General features: G+C 34.7%; 1 long non-coding RNA gene and 1 pseudogene across 1 annotated transcript; both read right to left on the bottom strand.

The window, feature by feature from the left end:
- Nucleotides 1-1,180: 1,180 nt before the first annotated feature.
- LOC148197576 (uncharacterized) lies at nucleotides 1,181-5,178 on the bottom strand. Its single transcript, XR_015786730.1, has 3 exons — nucleotides 4,914-5,178; nucleotides 4,637-4,797; nucleotides 1,181-1,393 (listed from the first exon to the last, which is right to left on the bottom strand). It is a non-coding gene; the product is annotated as an uncharacterized LOC148197576 (long non-coding RNA).
- On the bottom strand, nucleotides 2,707-4,224 carry LOC124833814 (protein PHYTOCHROME KINASE SUBSTRATE 1-like; annotated as a pseudogene).
- Nucleotides 5,179-20,122: the final 14,944 nt, after the last annotated feature.

The raw sequence follows: 20,122 nt of genomic DNA, 5'->3' as shown, positions 1-20,122 counted from the left end.
ATATGACTTTTACAACAAGAGCAAGAGAAATGAGATATTTTTATTGGGATGAGTTATCCCAAATGATTTTTTCTTTGAAACTTTCCGGATGGTATGGTGGCCGGTGGTATTATTGATATTTTTTTATTTGGAGTTTTTTAATTAAAAATGTCATAAATTTATATTTTAAATAATTTATTTGATGATTCAGATTTATTGAAGATAAATATTGTCATGTGATGTCTTCTGTTAATCAGTAATTAAACCTTTGACAGAAGGATGTATTGAAATAATAGTTATATTTTATGGATTAATTTAGAAAAGTTAAAAAAAAAACAGTTTCCTTCGAACACTTATTTTATATAGTACAGTTTTTCCTCCTATTTATGGTAAAAAAAAGAAGGAAGGAAAGGTTTCATTATCTTCCTTGAGGAGGTGTAGAGATAGCCTAAAAAATTGAGGGATCCGAAAATGTCATTACTCTTTTATACTGGAAGTTCAAAGTCTAAGGTAATATATATTTATTCATTTTTGTAGGTTTCTTTCAAACATTCAACGCATACAACAATTACAGAGGCATTTTATATTTTGGTATAAAATATTATTTTAAGCAATTTAAATAATATACTTCCATTGTTTTGAAGTTATAAAACTTGTTACAGAACTAACTATCTTAAACCTAAACCTTGTTATATCTCTATTTCATCATGATGTAAGAGAACTTAGGCTTTGGAAATCAACTACATCTAAAAGGAAAGTCACATTTGTTACAACTAGATTGTCAGTTACTGTCTTAATCTTTTGTAAACAAAGTACATGGTGTAAGAATATGTTGATAAAATTAAGATAACCAATGGGAATGTTTAACTATTGACTTAGGTCTTTCTTTGCAATTGACAAATTGAGATTTTAATTTATTATCAAGATATTTTTAATATTCTGACGTATGACTATTCTTTTATATCAGTTTAAATTTTGGAGGGGTATATTTGTTATTTAATTTTAATTTATTAATATATCAGTTTTAATTTTATATCAGTTTAAATTAGATGGTTATATCAAGAAAATAACATCTCTAACAACTAATAAAACTTTTGCATTTTCAAGTATTTCTTTGGCAAACGATAAGCAGTAGATTAATTCGACCAAATTTGGCATTAAGTTTTAGATGAAACCAGAATATATGAAGGTACAAGCTAGCCACAGTAAACTCAGAATTACCCTATAGAAGAATAAATAACCAGGAAATACACTCTGTGGTATCACCGAGTACTCATATATCAAAAGAAGTATCACAACATAAAATATGAGCACATTGCTTACTAGGTAAGGAGAATGCTTGACCCTTGAGCTTGTGTTTTAACAGAAGCTTTCGAACATTTTCATCTGGTAAAGGTACGTATATTCTCTTTACCTAGTAAAGATTTAACAGCGAATCCAAAAAGTGTAAGTAGAGAAGCAACATGTATGGTTCAAAGATATTAGTTTAAAATCAACGTCCATCCATGGCATACAATCATGCACAAATTTCAATGGCAATAAATGACATATCTCTTGAAAAATATAATTCAATATGTTCTAACGATTCTTTTTTTGAAGACTAGTTTTCCACAAAACATTTCAGAAATGTTGTTGGAGGAATCTTAACAGAGAGCATAAGTCTGGGTTAAAGAAACAAATGAATGCCACATTGACATGCAAATAGAAACTCCCTACAAGTATAAAACCAATTTCTAGAGTCTAACCTATGCCTCAAGGAACGTACAAGATAATACTGATTATTAGAGCAGAAGTTTATCGTATACTAAATACAGACATGTTACAATTAACAAAGGTATACAAGCAAAATAAAATTATCTATAAATGGGTTTCGATTTCATACAAAATTATATGATCACCTCATTTCTTAACCTATTACAAGTATATAGTATAAATCGGATCACCTTATTTTGCACCAGATCTTAACAGAATCATCTTTTGCTGCTGCAAAATAATGGCTCTGACACACCACTATTCTGCAGCAGACACACTGGGGTAGAGGGAAAAAGTAAATACTTTTATATATGTGTCTATTATATATCAAATATTTGGTTTTTATTTAAAATATGTATTTTTATGATGTATATACCAACACAGCAAGTTTGTCTTGCAAAATAAGACTTTGGGTAAAATACCTCAAGTCTGGGAGCTAAATGTGCAGTCAGCAATGCATAACATGACGTGTGACATCGGTACCCAACATAAGTAATGCTGTCTTTAATTAAAAAACCTTAAATTAGGATACACGGAATCTAAAGATACTATTTAGGAAAGTATGAAATCTGATCTAATAATTGTAATAATTATTGTTTTTGTAAATAGCGTTAACTTCAGAATGATTTTGTAGGTTCTCTGTCAAGGATCAGCTACATTGGACGAAGAAAACATAATCAAAATACTGATGAAAGGAGTATCAGCTACAAAGGACGGGAAGGAAAATCTACAGGTAAATACGTTAAAAAAACGTAAATTTGAGAGAAAAGGAATAACAATTCCGTGGGTGTATTTTTCTCTTGCTGCATGATGACGCATTGGCACTGAGATCCAATTACGGAAATTGGTCGATGAAAGAAGCAGTGAAACACAACACTAATGGACCACTGACGATGAGTACGAAATGAACGACAAAATGTACACCTTAGTGTTCTACTATACTTTAAGACCTGATAGTACACCTCACTTCAAAACAAGTTTTCTGTTTGGAACCGGAGAATATACTCTTACAGTTTAATTTTTCTCTGTGATCCGATTATCAGGGCAAGCTAACAATCTAAACTTTTAAGTATTAGTTTTAATTCTGAAAGTGAAATTGCATTGGTTTTAAATCTGATTTGATGTTTAATTATGAGCTAGTACGCCTCCTCTGCATCTCTTTGATGACTTATGGTTTAGCATTTGAGGAAACTAAGGATGTTCTAATTGGACTCCTAGTGGTGGCTATTGACCTTTGATCATCGTAGTCTGACATGGTTGAGTACTCTAAGGCACTGGCAGTGGCTACACTCCACTCTATGCTTGCCTCACTTGGTGCATAGCAAGTTGTGGGGCTAGCACAGCTAGAAACAATATTGGATGTCGATCTAGCAAGGAAGGAGTTGGATTTGCCTGTGAGGCTTTCAATCTCAAACAAGTCTGAACTTGCATCACTCTCAGCATCATTGTAGTTTCCACCAGAATTTTCTGAGAAGTCAGTTTCTTCAATTTTAGGAGCAGCTTCCCAAGATGTTTTTGCCAACCTTCTATCAAAGCTCAAGGACTTGCTCCTGCTATCCAATATTGGAGAGCCAAACACTTCCAATGAATTCCTCGGCTTCTCTACTTGAAGTTGCAGTTTGACCAGTTGATTTCCTAAGCTAGAAGTCACAGATGAGAGTGATAAACTTTTCTCTCTGCTCAATCCCTGTGCAACCTTCTCCGGCCTTTGGAAATAGGCAGCCTTGCTGATCAAGATTTCTGCTTCATGAGGCTTAGTCATTTTAACCAAATGACTACCCTCTGGATCAGCATTGAAGATATTTCTTGAAGTTGTTTTTCCATTACTAGCATCTTTGTTGCAGTTGATTTCACCTGCATGGTCACTAATATCAACAGAACTACTGTCAGAACAATAGTATTTGCAACCAAGACTAGCCAGAAAACTCTTCCTCCGCAATTTGTTTTTCATGTTCTTGGAGGAATTTCTCACACCACTTTGTAACAGTGCACTTTGGCTGTTCAAACTTGACTCAGACCGAACACTTGGAGTTCCATACTGAACTTTGTTCTTTCTAGTTACTAGAGCTATTTGTTCATCTTTCTGGGGCTGGTACTTGTTTGCATCATTGTTAGCAACTCTTTGGGGGCTTTCCATATTCTCTCCATTGAAGTACTTTTCAGCCCCAAATACTCCAATTTCTCCATCATCTTCCTTCTTTACTCCATGGTGAAGAGTCTCCTTTCTGTTGCTGGCGAAGCCATGGCCCGATTCAGACAGGATCTTCTTTGTTGTTCAAGTATGAAGAGAAGGACGCATCACGTAGGTGGTAGATGTTGTTCTAGGGCAGTTGCAGATGGTCAATGATCTAAGGGATTCACAAGGAGAAATATCCATAGGGAAGTGACACTTTACTAATTCCCTAACAAAATATACTTAACAACCCACATATTAATGGTTAAGATGGGATACTAGCATTCTGCTGAAACCAGATGCAACAAAAGGTTGCTCATAGTAAACTCCTAAAATTTTAGCTTCTTTGCTTTTAAAAAAAGCCTTCCATAATGAAGTGTCATAATGCTAACTCTCCCAATATACAGAGGCCAAGAATAGATTTATATTTCAGAGTGAAAACACAATTATGCTCACTAGGAATCTGAAAAAGATGATTATGAAGAAAATGGCTGGCTTAGAAAATGTGAATGGAAGTAGATTTATATATCTGTAATCATGTTTACAGGTCAAGGAAAGCAATACGCACAGAAGAATTCAATCACTAAACATCAAAGAATTTTAATTAGCCACAATTTTCAAATTAAAAGGAAAAGAATAACATCTAGCCAACAGATGCAATAAACATATTTTCTCTCGAAAAAGTATAATTAATTAACCATAACATTAAAGCAGCAATAACGTAAAAAATACCTCTCTGAGTTGTAAGAGTTGTTTCCTGGTAGCACACGCTCACGACCACCTTCTAACCATAAATTGAAGTGGCAAAAAGAAACTAAAATAGAAAATGTTTGCCTCAGACCCTCAAGAGAACTTGTTTAATCGATGCAAAACCGTGAAGGAACCAAGGAACCCTAGAATGGACCGATTGATCAGTGGAAAAGGGGTTTTAAACGGTGGAAATGGATTATAATTGGTAGAATGAGATTATAATCGATGGAAGATGAGGAAGTGCGGGAGAAACCCTAACCTGAAAGTGAGGAAGATGCTTTGTGATGGTGAAGGTTGAGCTCTCGAGCCACTGAAAGTGAGGAAGACGACTCTGAGAAATGCTCTCTAAAGTGCGAAAGAGAAAAAGAAATGCTGCTTTACCCAAACGTGAACAACTTCAAACGCGAAAAAGAAGATGAGAAACGCACAGTGAATGAGAAACACGAGCAACTTCAAACGGGAACAAGAGCTTTACCCAACCACCTCAACACAACTGAATGGACAACAATGGTAATCCACATGAAGTTTTGCACAGAAAAGAAAGTATTGCGGGAAAAACAAACTGAAAATGTAAAATAATCTATACCATATATAATATTTAACCGGTGTAAATCAATAATTTATACCTCCTCTAATACTAACAGCTATAAAAAAACTTTTTATATCTATTTTTATTGTAACCGGTGTAAAAAAGTTTCTTATATTTACAAAATTGCTATTGTGCCACTTTCTATAGCTGCTGAATTTTGATAGGTATAAAAAATAGCTATAAAAAGTATATTTTCCACTAGTGATGGGAGCTTGATTACATTATGTTTTATGTTCCATTGTTCAAATGTAAGTGGTTTGATAATAATAGTGGTGTGGAAATAGATAAGTCGAGTATGACACTAGGTGATCAAGCATCTCACGAACGTTTATCATGGTAGATCAAGCATCTCACGTTTTTATGTCAATGATCCTACATCTGATTATTGGTATGTCGCTTTTCAAGACAAAAAACAAATTGAAGTTAACGAAGACAATCTGACTAATTTTCATATTGTTGACAACCATTCATTTAAACAACGATAAATTTGGATGACCACCCTTTAGTTGACAATGTACATGCAATTCGGGAAGATCATAATGAGGGAATATAAATATGACCAATCCATATATTTATTTATGAATTTCATATTTGTGTATAAATTTACATGTTTTGTTAAATAATATGTTATTACATAAGGCTTTTATTAATATTTCATGTTTGTATCTACTTTGACAAATATATGGCTGACCATCCACATTCACCAAGGGATGAAGTTTCCCCATCTAGACCCACTAGAGGAGCCACCAGATTGAGACAATTGATGATCAGAAGAAATAGTGGTGAGATGACACCTATGGATGTTAATGTGATCACTGGTGTGGCATTTGGCCCAAATGCAAATGTCCTCAGATAATATCTAGGAGTATTGGCACGTGACAAAATACCTATCCTTACTCCATCTTTTGATCATGTGTCTGAACTTGATCTGAACATAATATGAAATGATCTATTGGTAAGTTAATTATTATCATTTGATTTACACTTTGTTTATATTGATAATTTTGTATTGATACAAAATTGTTCTCTTTATTGCAGATGAAATTTAAGATTCCAAATCTTGCGACACTTAGAAATAAGTGTTTATCCTTTATTGCCGAAAAATTTTGGGGTTTTAAGACTAAATCGACCTCGAGATATATCTTTGGATCAAAGAAAAATGAGTCTCCATGTGTTAAATATAAAACAATTTACAAAGAGACTTGGCGTCAATTTATAGAGACTCGGACATCAGAGACATAACAAGTTAATATAATTAATATTATTCAATTCTTCATTAACAATTTTATATCATATGAACTAATTCATTTTGTGATAGGAAACAAGGATTAAAGCATAAGGTATAAGTGCTAAAAAAAAGCCCTTACTTATTATCTCGTAGTAGGTATAGGAAGCTTGAAGAGAACATCCTCAAGTAAAAGACAAAAGGTAGATCCCCACTTCCTGAGGGTGGTAGTCCCCAACTTCCTTCACCACCACCACGACATGAGAACTGAAAGTTAGTCCATCTACGATCATCAGACTCCTACACTTCTAAGACTGCATGAGAAATATAAAAAAAATTGTAAGATATCACTTTTTCTATAATAATAATAGTTTCATTATACATATTACATTGAACTTTTTAAAGAATAATGATGTTTTGTTAAGTTGTAGGACTCCTTGGTTGAGTAGAGCTCCCAAGGTCAATTAACTACAGAAGGTCGTCATGATATTCTTACTACTGCAATTAGACGACCTGAACACCCTAGATGACTGTGTGTTACTGGAACTGATGTAGGCATTAAAGAATATTTTGGGAGCTCCTCGCGTCATAGTTGATACACACATAGGAAAAAGTATGAAGAAAGGCTGATGTACGAGATCACGAAGAAGATTAGGGCACAATTGTATGATGAAGTCACTTCAAAAGTGACTTAAAGAGTTATGCGCCAGTTTCAGCAGCAGTTTGAGTTATGTATGCGTCTACAGCCATCTCTTGTAGCGGAACATGTTGTGCTTCCCACAGGTAAAATTAATAAACATTTGTGTTCAATAATTTATTATTTGTATAAGTTAATATTTATTTTGACAGGTAGAAGCGGTAAGGGAAGTTGTTCAGCTCCAGCCAGCCCAAGGGATGACATGAACAACACTTATCCATGTCTACTATATGTTTTAGATCGTACCAGGATGATGCTGATGGCTCGTAGAACAATAGACAACATTATCATACCAAATGCCTCAATTCCCCTGCCAACATATGAGATTTTCACTATGGCACAAACATTCCAATCTTTTATCGCTTGGCCTAAATGCTTAGTTGGTTTTATTTTTGACCCCCCAGCATGGACTCCTACTTTATACTTCTTAATTTTAAAGTTTACATGTTGTTTATGTCAAAACTTATCTTAGTTTTCCATATAACAACAAACACATGGAGATTAAAAGATTCTTTTATTTAAGGACCATCCTCTTTGTGCATTCAACCAAGTTTGTGATATCATTGCAGATAAGCCGACGATGGTTGAATATGATCCTAATTTATTTGGGAGAGGCTCTAAGATCCCATTGTACTTGCATGGGAAAGATGTCACGAAGCTTGCGTCGGGAAAAGAAGAGTTGAATATTACATTAATTCAGCTATGGATGATGTAAGTCTATGAGCAATTATTTATATAAATTGATTTATATACCAAGTTACTTATATCAAATGTAATTTTTGATTTAAGTAACAATTTGGGGTACAATGATTTTTATGGGTTCATTGATCCCGAAGGCACTCACGAAGGAAATAAATTTGATGACATCCAAACATACCTTACTAGCAGCTTTATGGGTAAGTGAAGTTTGTTAACTTCAAAGTTCCATATGTGATTGTAATATATAAAAATTAAGTTATTATGAATTTCAGGCACCATTGACAGCTACTTATTGTTTCCATACTGGAGAACACTATTGTGTGGTTCTGCTCATTGAGGTCTGCTTTTTTGATAGTAGATATCACAAAAACAGACCTGCTATTAAAAAAATTGTAGAGTATAGGCCTCAGTTGTGGCCAAAACCGAGGTAGAAAGTTATTTATGGCCTCGGTTCAACTACAACCATTGCTATAGGGTCTAACAGATTTAAAAAAGAATAATAATATAAAGAGTTATGGTCTCGGTTCCTGCTTAAACCGTTGCCATAGACCCCCCTTATTACCTCGGTTGAACCAAGGCCAAACCCGAGTAGTATTTGATCGAGGTCGTACTTGAGTCAAATTAATAAGCAATTAAGCACAATATAGACTAGGAAGTGACTCCTAGGTGTCTCAAGGACCAAATATTGGTTTAGTCATTAGATCGAACACTTGGTGGGGGGTGTTTATGGACATATCTGTGTAGTGAAAATTAAATGAATTAAAGCACGAATTGAACACTAATTGAAAACGGTTGGTCACTAACTCAATTACAATTCTTCCAATCACAGATTAATAACAATTACATACTACTCTAACCCCTAATCCAACATGACTTAACAACTAAGCGAAGACCAATCATGCTTTCATAAAAGTGAATTCAGCAAACACTTTGCTAATATTCAACCAATTCTACAACATACAGTTTCATCAACTGAGCGAAGATTAGACACCAATTAGGCAACTAAGCGTATACCCAATCGCAAGCGCAAAACAAATTCAATATTAACCAAGTCAGAGCAGCAAAAACACAGTTCCAATTCAGAAATCTCATGGAAACAATGCGATTTCACTAATAACCAACCAAGCACACTTAACCTACCATTCAAATGAAATTAAAACAACAAACAAAATGGAATTAGAGAACATAAATCGTAACAATAACAACAAACGAAAATCAAAACGCAAATCTAAATTTGATAGCAAATCTGAAACATAAAATGTAAATGCAAGCTTGAAACGAAATTGGAATGCAAAAATCAAGCATGAAAACGAAACTGGAATCTAAAATGGAAACAAGAACGGAAATGCAAATTCAATTGAAATTAAAAACGAGATTCATTCATTAATTCAAAGGAAAAGAGAAAACGTCAATAGAGGGAGAGAAGGGAAAGTGAAATCTGATTTGGGGTTTATACACTCCAAATTACGATTTTGCCCTTCTAATGGACTTCTACAAAATATTGACCAAAAATAGGCCCAAAAGTCAAATTTGGTCAAAACAAAAATAATTAAAATTACAAAACGAAATTAGATGAGGTGGCAACCCTCTTGAAGTCCCAAAGTATGATTCCAAAATTGTCCTGCAAATAATAATTGGAATAATTAAGCCCAAACAATTCAAATTAATTAAAATAAGAATTACCAGTCTAATTAAGCCCAAATAGTAAAAATGAGACAATAATGGAGAATTAAACACAATTCACTAACACAATTCGGTGCGAAAAGTTAAGTGAATAATACAAAATAGTAATTCATCAAAATAGACCATACTTAGTCTTTTGCACTCGTGGGAAAATGAAGATGCAGAACAAGGAACAATTTAAAAGACATGAAGCGAGTAACACAACCTCAGAAAACAAAAACAATAAGACACACAAGTAACAAATAGATTTACACACAAGGTCTTTTCATGGTTGTAATAGGGCCAAGGAAAAGGGAGGATAACATATTGATGAGAAGCTACAAACCAAAAGAAATAGAAGAGCAATTGGGAACAAGTGAAAACACAATCAAATCACACCCAAAACCTTTAATTCAATCCTCTTCTTGACTCCACTACTATTAAAGATTTTATTTTCTGATTTTTTTTGTATTTTTCTTTCTTTTCTTGTCTTGTCTCTTTTCTTTTCTCTCTTTTTTTTAGAACACAACTGTAAGAGACAAGATACACATCATATTTACAAAAACAAAATAAGAAGAGTAACCAACTAGCCAATTCATAAGAATCTCCAGGAAGACCACACTTGTTCCCAAAACAATTCCAAAGCTCCAAAATTCACTAAGGTTCAGGTAATCATGGTTTCTCACTTAAGGCTAATTAATGAGCTTCAAAACAAAGATACGGTAAAGCATAAGCTCAAAGGGGTTATCAAAGGATTAAAACAAGGTAAGCTTATTTGGCTAGAGAGGCTCAAGAACAAAATTGCCTTAATCACTTCTAAACATGCATATTAGTCAAGAATTCTCAACAAGAGTCAAGTCAAGGCACATGTGCAAGCAATCAGGAGATATATCACACAAGAAAGAACATTAAGTGGCTTAAAACCTCACGCAAGGTATCTCTATCACAATCAAATGAACCTCTCAACATCATAATGATCTTTCCAATCAAAGAAAAGCAAAGATTTCAAACCATAAGTATCAATCAAATGCAGGAAGAGCCTACAACCTAAACAAAATCTAGAAATGAAGAGAAACATGCAAAATTGTACACAAGACTTAATCTTAAAAGAACAAAAGCAACCAAAAACAACAAAAACAACCTATAACAAAGAAAAATCTAAACAAAGAAAAGCCTAAACAAAGAAAAACCTAAACAAAGAAAAAGTTAAACAATGAAAAATGAAAATCTCCCCCAATAGACCACACTTAAAGTACACGGTGTCCCCAATGTGTCACAAACATAATATTAGAGCAATCAGTACAATCAAAAGATCATGGACAAGTGAAATAAAAGTGGGGAAGGGAGGAGAAGCGAAAAGAAAACTCCCCTGAGTCAGGGTGGAAGATGCTAAACTTGATCTAGTAGAGAAGTGTTTTCCACCACTAGATCTGAGAAGGAACTACTTCTGGGGGACTGCTTCATCTACCAAAGATGATCGCGCAAAGAGATGTCTTCCAGAACTAGGTCAAGGAAGGAAGGATTGATGATGAGTGGGTTCAGCTGGTGCCTATTGATCTTCAAGCTTTTGTGTATGTGAGCACCTTTGACGTCAACTGTGGGTGTTTGTTGGTCAGAGCTATGCGTACCACCTACAATAAGGTTAGTGCATTGTGGATCCAAAGAATTGACACGCAGAGGTATAACACCTAATCCTAATGTATCAAACTTAACATCATATAAAGTCTCAAGACATGAATGAGGTTCATATTTAGAAGCAATATCAACAATAACAGACTCAGATTCATCTTCAGTGCATGGACAAGAAGTATTCAGATAGGATGGCAAAAGTTGTTTCTCATCATGCAAAGATTGGAAATCAAAAGCATACTCATCAACAACATAATCAAATTGAGGTATGTTTACCTCCACTTCCCTGAAGATTGCTATAGTCTCCTTATCTAGTTCTTTAATCTTCTTACTTTGAATAGGAGACTGCAGTAGATCATAACTAGTGGTGAAAGATGAAGATGGTCTAGCTAGCTCAAAATTGCTGCTTATACCTGCTTGGTCCTTAAAATCTTCATTCATATACTTCCTCAAGTGCAAGCGTAGGGGCATAAAAAGGTGGGAAAGTAGGTGGCACAATGAGCACACAATTTTGTTTCCCATCTCCTATGTTGATGGCATTGTCATCTTCCAGAATCTGAACAATCTCAAGATTCAGAGCAATTACCATTTGAGATTGTTCCCGATTGAGCTGAATGGCCATCCACCCAATCTGATTAGTCAAACTTTTAATTGAGGCTCTGGTCTCTTGTTGGAACTGAATGTTTTGCATGGTCATCTGCCTCAATAACTCCTTCAATGTAGGCTCAAAAGTAGAAGTAGAAAGTTGAGGAGTAGTTTGGGCAGGCATATCTTCTTGCTGCAGCTATTGTGGCTGATATTGCTGGACTAGTGGAGGAATACAAGTATCCTGAAATGGTGGTTCTTGATATTGATGTTGCTATTGTGGAGCATCATACCATCTCAAATCAGGGTCAATTGTCCATCATGGATTATTGTTGTAATTATAGGAATCAAAATGATTCTGAGTAGGGAAGAATTCGTCCAAAAATAGATGCTTAAGATCTTCCCAACTAACGATGGACCCTAGAGGAAGCAATAAAGCCAATCCTTTGCTACTCCTTGTAATGCGTGTGGAAATGCCCTTAAGAACATGTGATCATCTTGGACATGTGGAGTTTTATTGTAGAGCAAATGATAAGAAACTCCTCCAAATGTTTATGTGGGTATTCACCTCCAAAACCATGAAACTTAGGCAAAAAATGTATCAGTCCAGTATTGAGAACGCAATGAACATCATCCTCATTAGGTGGAACTGGCTCCCAAAGAGCACCTTCACAAGTTGGAGGATGAGCCATATTGTTCTCAGCATAGAAATCAGTAGAATACAAATGAGAATCAGAAGTAGAATTTGATGCAACAAATGCAATATTCCCAAAATATGGAGCACTGGACAGAAAAGGAGAATCATAATCAGAGTTAGATGTAGAAGGAAACTCATAATTAGAGCCACTGGAAAAATAAACACTATGCACATAACCAAAATAGGTAGACATGTGGCAGGAAAATACAGTGAATTATTCAACTAAGGTTATGTAAATGCAAAGACTAAAAATTCCTAGAACGCCAAACTAATCTATGAAAACTCCTATCAAAATCAGGATCAAAGGGTGGTCATGACCCAAGATTGCCCCTAGTCATACACTGAGTGAACTCTATCAGCAAAAGTCAACACAAACAAACATTAGGGGTAGAACTGCAAGTATATGCAAACCTTATCCAAATGGGCTAAAATTTTGTGAGCAACATCCTACAATCATGAAATGATAGCACAAAAATTGGCAAGGAAAAATTCAAAGGATAATTATTTTTACGAATTTAAGAAAGTTTGGAAGGATGGGAAAATTATACTTGAAAAATAAAAAATAAATAGAAAAAAGCCTCTTTTTGAAAATTTGAGATTTGGCTGATGGCAACACCATCTAAGATGGATCCATAATTTTTTTCTATGCAAAATAAAATAAAAAATTCATCAAATTCTGATAAAAGAATCTAAAGTTATCGCAGTTTGAAGTTTTGACACTTCTTGTTTTCAAAAAAAGGTTATAACTCCAAACTGCGATTACCACAACTACTTCTATGATTTTTCTATCAAAATACAGACCATAAGAAGTGCACAAAAAACATTTCAAAGAAAAATAGCACTCCTAGCTTCCAAAACAAAAATCGTTAATTAAAATAGGCAAAATGGGCACTATTCACAATACTATTCATTGCCCAGGAGCACTATTCACAACACTGCACCAGTGCCGCTCAGTGCCCCTACACTCTGCTGCTCAGTGCTCTGCAGCACAACACAACACTAAATACAAACAACACACACAAAACACAGCACACACAGAACACTACTAACAGCGCACAAAATGACTTCAATTCTGCAGCACACAACACTCACTACAACTATAGAATCAATAACAATACAACTGCAAAACACAATGCAACAATGTGACCACAATTCAACACAAACACAACACGGAATAACACAACACAGAACACAAACAACACACTAAACACTAACACAGACCCAAGACTAAACCGTTGGTCCCCGACAACAACGCCAAATTTGATTGAGGTCGTACCCGAATCAAATTAATATTCAATACAATGCAGTATAGACTAGGAAGTAACTCCTAGATCATCTCTTAAGGACCAAATATTGGTTCAGTCATTAGATCAAACACTTGGTAGCGGGGTTCTGTGGACAGTTTTGTGACTTGAAACAGTAAATTAAAACTCGAATTTAAACACAAATTCAAAACGGTTGGCCACTACCTTAATTACAATGCTTCTAATCACAAATTAACAACAATTAAACACTACTCTAACCCCTAATCAAACATGAATTAACCAACTAAGCGAAGACTAATCATGCTTTCATAAAAGCGAATTAAGCAAACACAATGCTCCCATTTAATCATTTCTACGCTGCCACAGATTAAGCAAAAGAAGTTTAATCGACTAAGCGAAGATTAAATACAATTAGGCAACTAAGCGTGTACCCAACTGCAAGCATAAAACATAATTAAATGTGGAGCAAGGTTAAAACAACAAAATCACCATGATATACCAACAATCTCAAGGAAAACGTTGCAATCTCACTAAGACCAACCAAGAATACTTAAGCTACCATTAAAACAAAATTCTATTAACCCATTGGCAAGTATACCAAATCGTATCAAATAATATAAAATGGTAAGACCAAGTATCGTTTTCCACAAGACTCGTGTTACTTAATAGTTGTGTAATACCTTAATTAATTAAGACTTAAAAGTTATTTTGTTTGTGTTTAAATGCAAAATGCAACAAAAGTAAATATGAATGCAAAATGATCAATTGAGGCTTGACATAAGAATGAATGGATGAAATTTATAATATGAGATGATGATGTTGTTGGGGTTAGATTTCACCTACTTCACTTTCATGCATATATATAAGAATTCATCTTCTTAATTGAAATGATAATGTCACTTACGAAATTACTTAGAACCCGATCCCTCAGCATAAAAAGCCTAGTCTTAATTATTAGACCTCAATTCCTTGAATCCCTAATAATCAATTTTGCATTAAGAAAAGAAGCTTAAGACAACCAAACGTCTTATCCCTATCCCTAGGCAATATTTCCTTTGGATGAAATCCTCTAGATCATGATTCATAAGATGTTTCCCAATACTCAAATAAATCAAACATCAAGTCATGAATGGCTAAAACATAACAAGCATTCAAAATAAGAGAAAATCACTAACATTCAATGAAAGAAGAATAAAATGTTTAAATCATATTCAAATACATGAAAGTTTAGAGGTTACATTATCCCCAACAACAAATGAGTTTAGTTCTCCATTGTCATGGAGACCTTGGCTTACAATTGAAGAATGAATGAATGGAAACCCTAGAAAGTGAGAAGGAAAGCTCTCGCATGCCCAATCTCCCTCCAAAGGGTCAAAAATAGTGTTTCCTTTCTTCAGTCGTCCAAAGATGTGAACCCTATTGTTTAGAAACCTTTAAATAGATAAAAATTGGATCATAGGCCAACGTCACTGGCCCTCAACACCCTGGCTGAGGGCAACCAGGCGTCCTGTGTAACACCCTTAACTAAGTGTCACTAGAAAATAACAAAATCCAAAATTTACGCCAAATTCTTTTAACTTTTTTTTTCTTTTTTTTTTAAAATAACATCGCGGAAACAAAATCTCAAAAGGAAAGGGTGGGTAACTAAGAACATAACATAGCATATAATTTCAATGTCAAAACATCATAACATGGACTATCCTAGTCATAACCTTACAAAACATCTCATTATTCAATTCATAACCCAGATCACCACCACCTAGACTATCATAGTCATAACATCACAATACATCACGGTATTCGAAACAATGACTCAGATCATTCTCACAAGCTTCTGTTGTTTCCTTGAATTTTGTCGTACCAAACCTGTTTTGCAAAACAAGGCGATTCAAGCTGTCTTCCATCGCAACTTCAGACCTATCTCCCCGACTCCTCAAGGAATTACGAGTAAAAACTTCGGTTAGGCGCACCCACCGAGCACTATACTCACACTAGCCGAAGTCATTGGGTGAGACATCCAACCCTCTCTAATCCTCGCGCACAGGAAAAGCGTGACACTTGAATCTCAGTCTCCGTAGAGAACTCAACACACTATCGTATCACAATACGAACACCATTGATTCGACAAAAATTCTAAGGAAATGAAAGAACGCTTGCTCTCACAACTTCATCATCTCAACTTTACACAGATCACCATCTTATACAAAGTCAACCAAATTCATTGACCAATAATTAATTAAAATTAACAAAATAAATAAATAAATAAATAAATTTTCTACCGATGCACCCCGTGAAATTACTAATTTCCCACTCCCGTCAACTACAATGGTATTTCTAGTGCACCCACATTTTTACTAAGTTTACATTACTAAAGAAACCACACTTTTTTTCAATGTACTCCTTTTTGTCTTAAATACACTCCTTTTTATATTTACCATTACAAGCGGGACCCATTAGCCCTTAATATTTTAACTCTCACTTTTCTCACCCTCACTTACGTCAATCTTCTACCCCTACTCTCTTCTATAATTTTTTTTTTATAAAACCCATAATACTTGACTAACTCTCATTTTTTTATTTCTCTTTTTCGTAATACACATTCCCACACACACCTTCTGTTTTCCTTCACTCACGCAGCACACAAACACTGCCATCTTCCTCCTTCTGCTTTTACGTACGTGGACAATCATATGCACCTCTACCAATTTCCAACCTCTCTTCCCTTCTCTTCTCTTTTCACCACAACAACCCAAACCCCATTTCACTCATGCAACCCCATGCACCAGTACCCATCTTACGTGAGACCCCAAAAACCATCTCTCTTTTTATTCCAACCAAACCCAAAGTATCACTGTTATCATTTTTCTTGGTTCCAACTCTCTCACCCTTCTCTTCCATTACTAGGAGAAGGAGCTCTCAATCCTCACACCCACCACACTCTTGATTAGGGAGTGTATGAATGTGCCCCAAGTTTACCATTGACAAATTAAACGAGGGAATAAGTCCTTACAGGCAACATTTTCATCATAAGAAAGTGAATAACCATATATTCTCAACATCCAAAATGAAACCAAACAATGTATCCATTTACAACAACCCCAATTTTTGAAACATGCATGATTAACCCTCTTCTTCATACAACCCAACACATAGAAACACAAATATTACAAGGAACATATAAGCATCATCATTTAACAATAACACCCATCCATCATACATCATTTTATATTCCAAAGTTACACCCCTTACCTCTAGTTCCAAACAAGCTTCCAAAGTCCTTAGGTTTCCTCCCTTCACTAGACTTCAAGCCCTTTTCTTCTCTAGGTTCCTCTTCGAGTTATGTCCCAAGCTCCAAACTAGGGTGATTCTTTTCTTCTCTCTCACCAAATTGGTTGCTCTCCAAAAGTGCCTCTCCAACTCACAGTTCTCTCTCTCTTTTCCACTCTTCAAGTGTTTATTTTTCAACCCTACTAACTTAAACTTACTCACTTAAGTAGAAACTAACTCTAAACCTCACTAACCCTTCACTAACCACTAAAGGTTATTCTCAAGGACACCCTACACCACTAACTTCAGATTTTCATTCCTAACTCCTCGTTATTCCAATAACCTCACATTAATGGTGATAAGTGGTAGTGTTAAAGTGCCTCCATAATATTAATTTAGGTAGCCTACAACTCTTATTAAATGGGTAACCTCCCAAGGAATTCAAAGATCACTTATAATCTTTCCAAAGATAAGAAAAAGTGTGCCCAACACCCATGCAAAGTAGAAAATACACTACCCCTAAACCTTTAATAATCCAAATTCACATCTAATAAAATAAAGTAAAGTAAAGCAAAGCAAAAGAACCAAGAAGGTAGGAATACCACCTCTGCAGCATGTAAATACAACCCCGAAAATTCAATTTTTCTCTTTCCAAAGCAATAAAATATTAATATCCCAAATACACTTTCTCTTTCCTCATAAAAGTAAGAAAACTAAAAGAAATAAGGCTTTGGAAAGTCATTCACGTTGCTGCATGCCAATTCTTCATGGCCAACCATATTTAATTCCCTCTTTCTTACCCCCCCACATGCCAACGTGAAAATTAAAAAGAGTTACGAGCCTTTTTGGTCTTAAGAGAAATGAGCTTGAGACCAAGCACATAGCCCCTCCCATGCACACTCACAACAACAACTCGACCAGGGTCCATCCGTTGATATAATAACACAAACAATTATACTTAAATACTCTTTCAACCTTTTTCAAAAATTAATATAAAACCAATATTAATTTAATTTTCTTTCCTTCCTTAAATATTTCTCAACATTGTTTCACATTACAATTTATTATTTAATACCACAAAATAAAATACTTAAAGTAAGAAATTATTTTATTTATACGGGTCTTACATCCTGCGTGACAACCAACTGGCGCTCAGCGCCCCTAGAGAGGGTGCCCAAGCGTGCTTATGAGGTGAGTGGCGCTCAACGCTCCAAATGAGGGCAACCAGGTGCCCTTGCGCGACTTTTGACGCTGAGGGCACCAAAAAAGGGCAATCAAGCGCCCTACTGATAACAGTTGAAAAACTGTTATTTTCATGCTTAAAAGTGATACTAAAAGCAACCTTTAGACTTAGAAACTAGCTTGAAATCATGCATTTTGTTTATATTTTCAGAAATAAGAGAGCTGGACAGGTTTATGCTTGATTTGAGTGTTTTTGTGCAGGTTTTGAGGTGAATTTGGTGAAAGAAGTGAAGAATGAGAGAGAGGACATTAGAAAAGACAAGAAAGAGTGCAAAAAGGAGAAGTCGAAGGCACCGCTCAGCGGCAAACTACCGCTGAGCGGCACTCAAGAGGTGGCGTTGGAACCGCTGAGGGGCAAATGGCCGCTGAGGGGAAGAAAGAAGACGCGTAACCACCGCTGAGCGGTAAATGGCGCTGAGCGGCACTTTTTGGGCTTGGGCTTTTGTAATCTTTTGTAACTCTAGATTAGTATATAAGGGCTTGCACGTCCTTTAGTTAGGATCTTTGGCAGAAACGAGGCAAACACTCTCTCTTCCACCCCTTTGAAGGAGGATCTTGGATGCTCAGGCTACCTCTTCACCTTTATTGGGTTTATTCTTTCATACTTTCATTGTTATTCATCTAGGTTCACCATGAATATGGTGAACTAAACCTTGTATGTTTGTTGGGGAATCAATGTAATCTCTTGAAGCTCTCATATATGGATTTGTTGAATACATCTTTGAATTAAGACATATGCTTTCTTTTCATCATTAGTTAGGGTTTTTCCTCTTTGCTCAATGCTTGCATTGTTTAACTCATTCTAATGCATGATTATTGGTTTTGTTGATACGGACACGTACGGGGAAATCTAGATCCGGGGAATTTCTCCCAATATTTTACTGACAACATTATATTGGTTGCCTTAAGCTCCTGCACTCATGAACTAATCATTAGGAATGCTAGGAATTGTATGAACTATTTGATTAGGGAGAAGCCATCTAGAATGGTACATTAGAGAGTGGCATTAACAATGATGATTTGAAAGAGGAATTCCTAAAATATATGAGAGTGGATGAGATGAAATTGACCCCCAACAACATATTCATTTAATCCATTGAAAGTTTATTATCTTATGTTTGCCATTGATCAATTCATGCATACATGTTTATTTTCGTCTTGCATATTAAAATTTCAATCATTGTTTTCTTAAGTCTTAGCTAATCAAGAAATCACATAACTAAACTAGGCCGTGAGTCCTTTGGGAAGAACGATACTTGGTCTTACCAAGTTTTATTACTTGAACGATTCGGTCATACTTGCCGATTGTGAAACAAGTTTGTGACATCATATTTTGGTGCTTACAAATTTGTCCATCAAGTTTTTGGCGCCGTTGCCGGGGACTCGTGGTTTAACTGGTTAATTTGTGTGATTATTGATTATCTTTGACTTATTTTTTTTATTTTAATTTAAATTTCGAATTTTTATTTTATTTTATTTTTCTGTTTATATTTTTCAGTTTGTATTTTATTTGATTTTATTTTATTTTTCTGTTTCTGTTTTTTTTGTTTTCTGTTTTCTGTTTTCTGTTTTATTTTCTGTTTTTTTTTATTTTTCGGTTTTTAGTTGATTTTATTTTATCTTTTTAGATTAGATTTTATTTTATTTTATTAGATTTTATCTTTTTATCTTTTTAGGTTAGATTTTATTTTATTTTTATTTTATCTTTTAGGTTAGATTAGATTTTATTTTATTTTATCTTTTAGGTTAGATTAGGTTTTATTTTATTCTATCTTTTAGGTTAGGTTAGATTTTATTTTATCTTTTTAGATTAGGTTAGATTTTATTTTATTTTATTTATTTTTATTCTATCTTATTCTATCTTATCTTCTGAATCTTTTATCTTTTGAATCTATATCTTCTTCTCTATCT

The sequence above is a fragment of the Vigna umbellata genome, chromosome 5, assembly GCF_029865625.1.
Source record: "Vigna umbellata cultivar VRB3 chromosome 5, Vumbellata_1.0, whole genome shotgun sequence".
Classification (NCBI taxonomy): Eukaryota; Viridiplantae; Streptophyta; class Magnoliopsida; order Fabales; family Fabaceae; genus Vigna; species Vigna umbellata.
The sequence above is the reverse complement of the archived record's forward strand: the minus strand, read 5'-3'. Positions and strand labels throughout refer to the sequence as shown.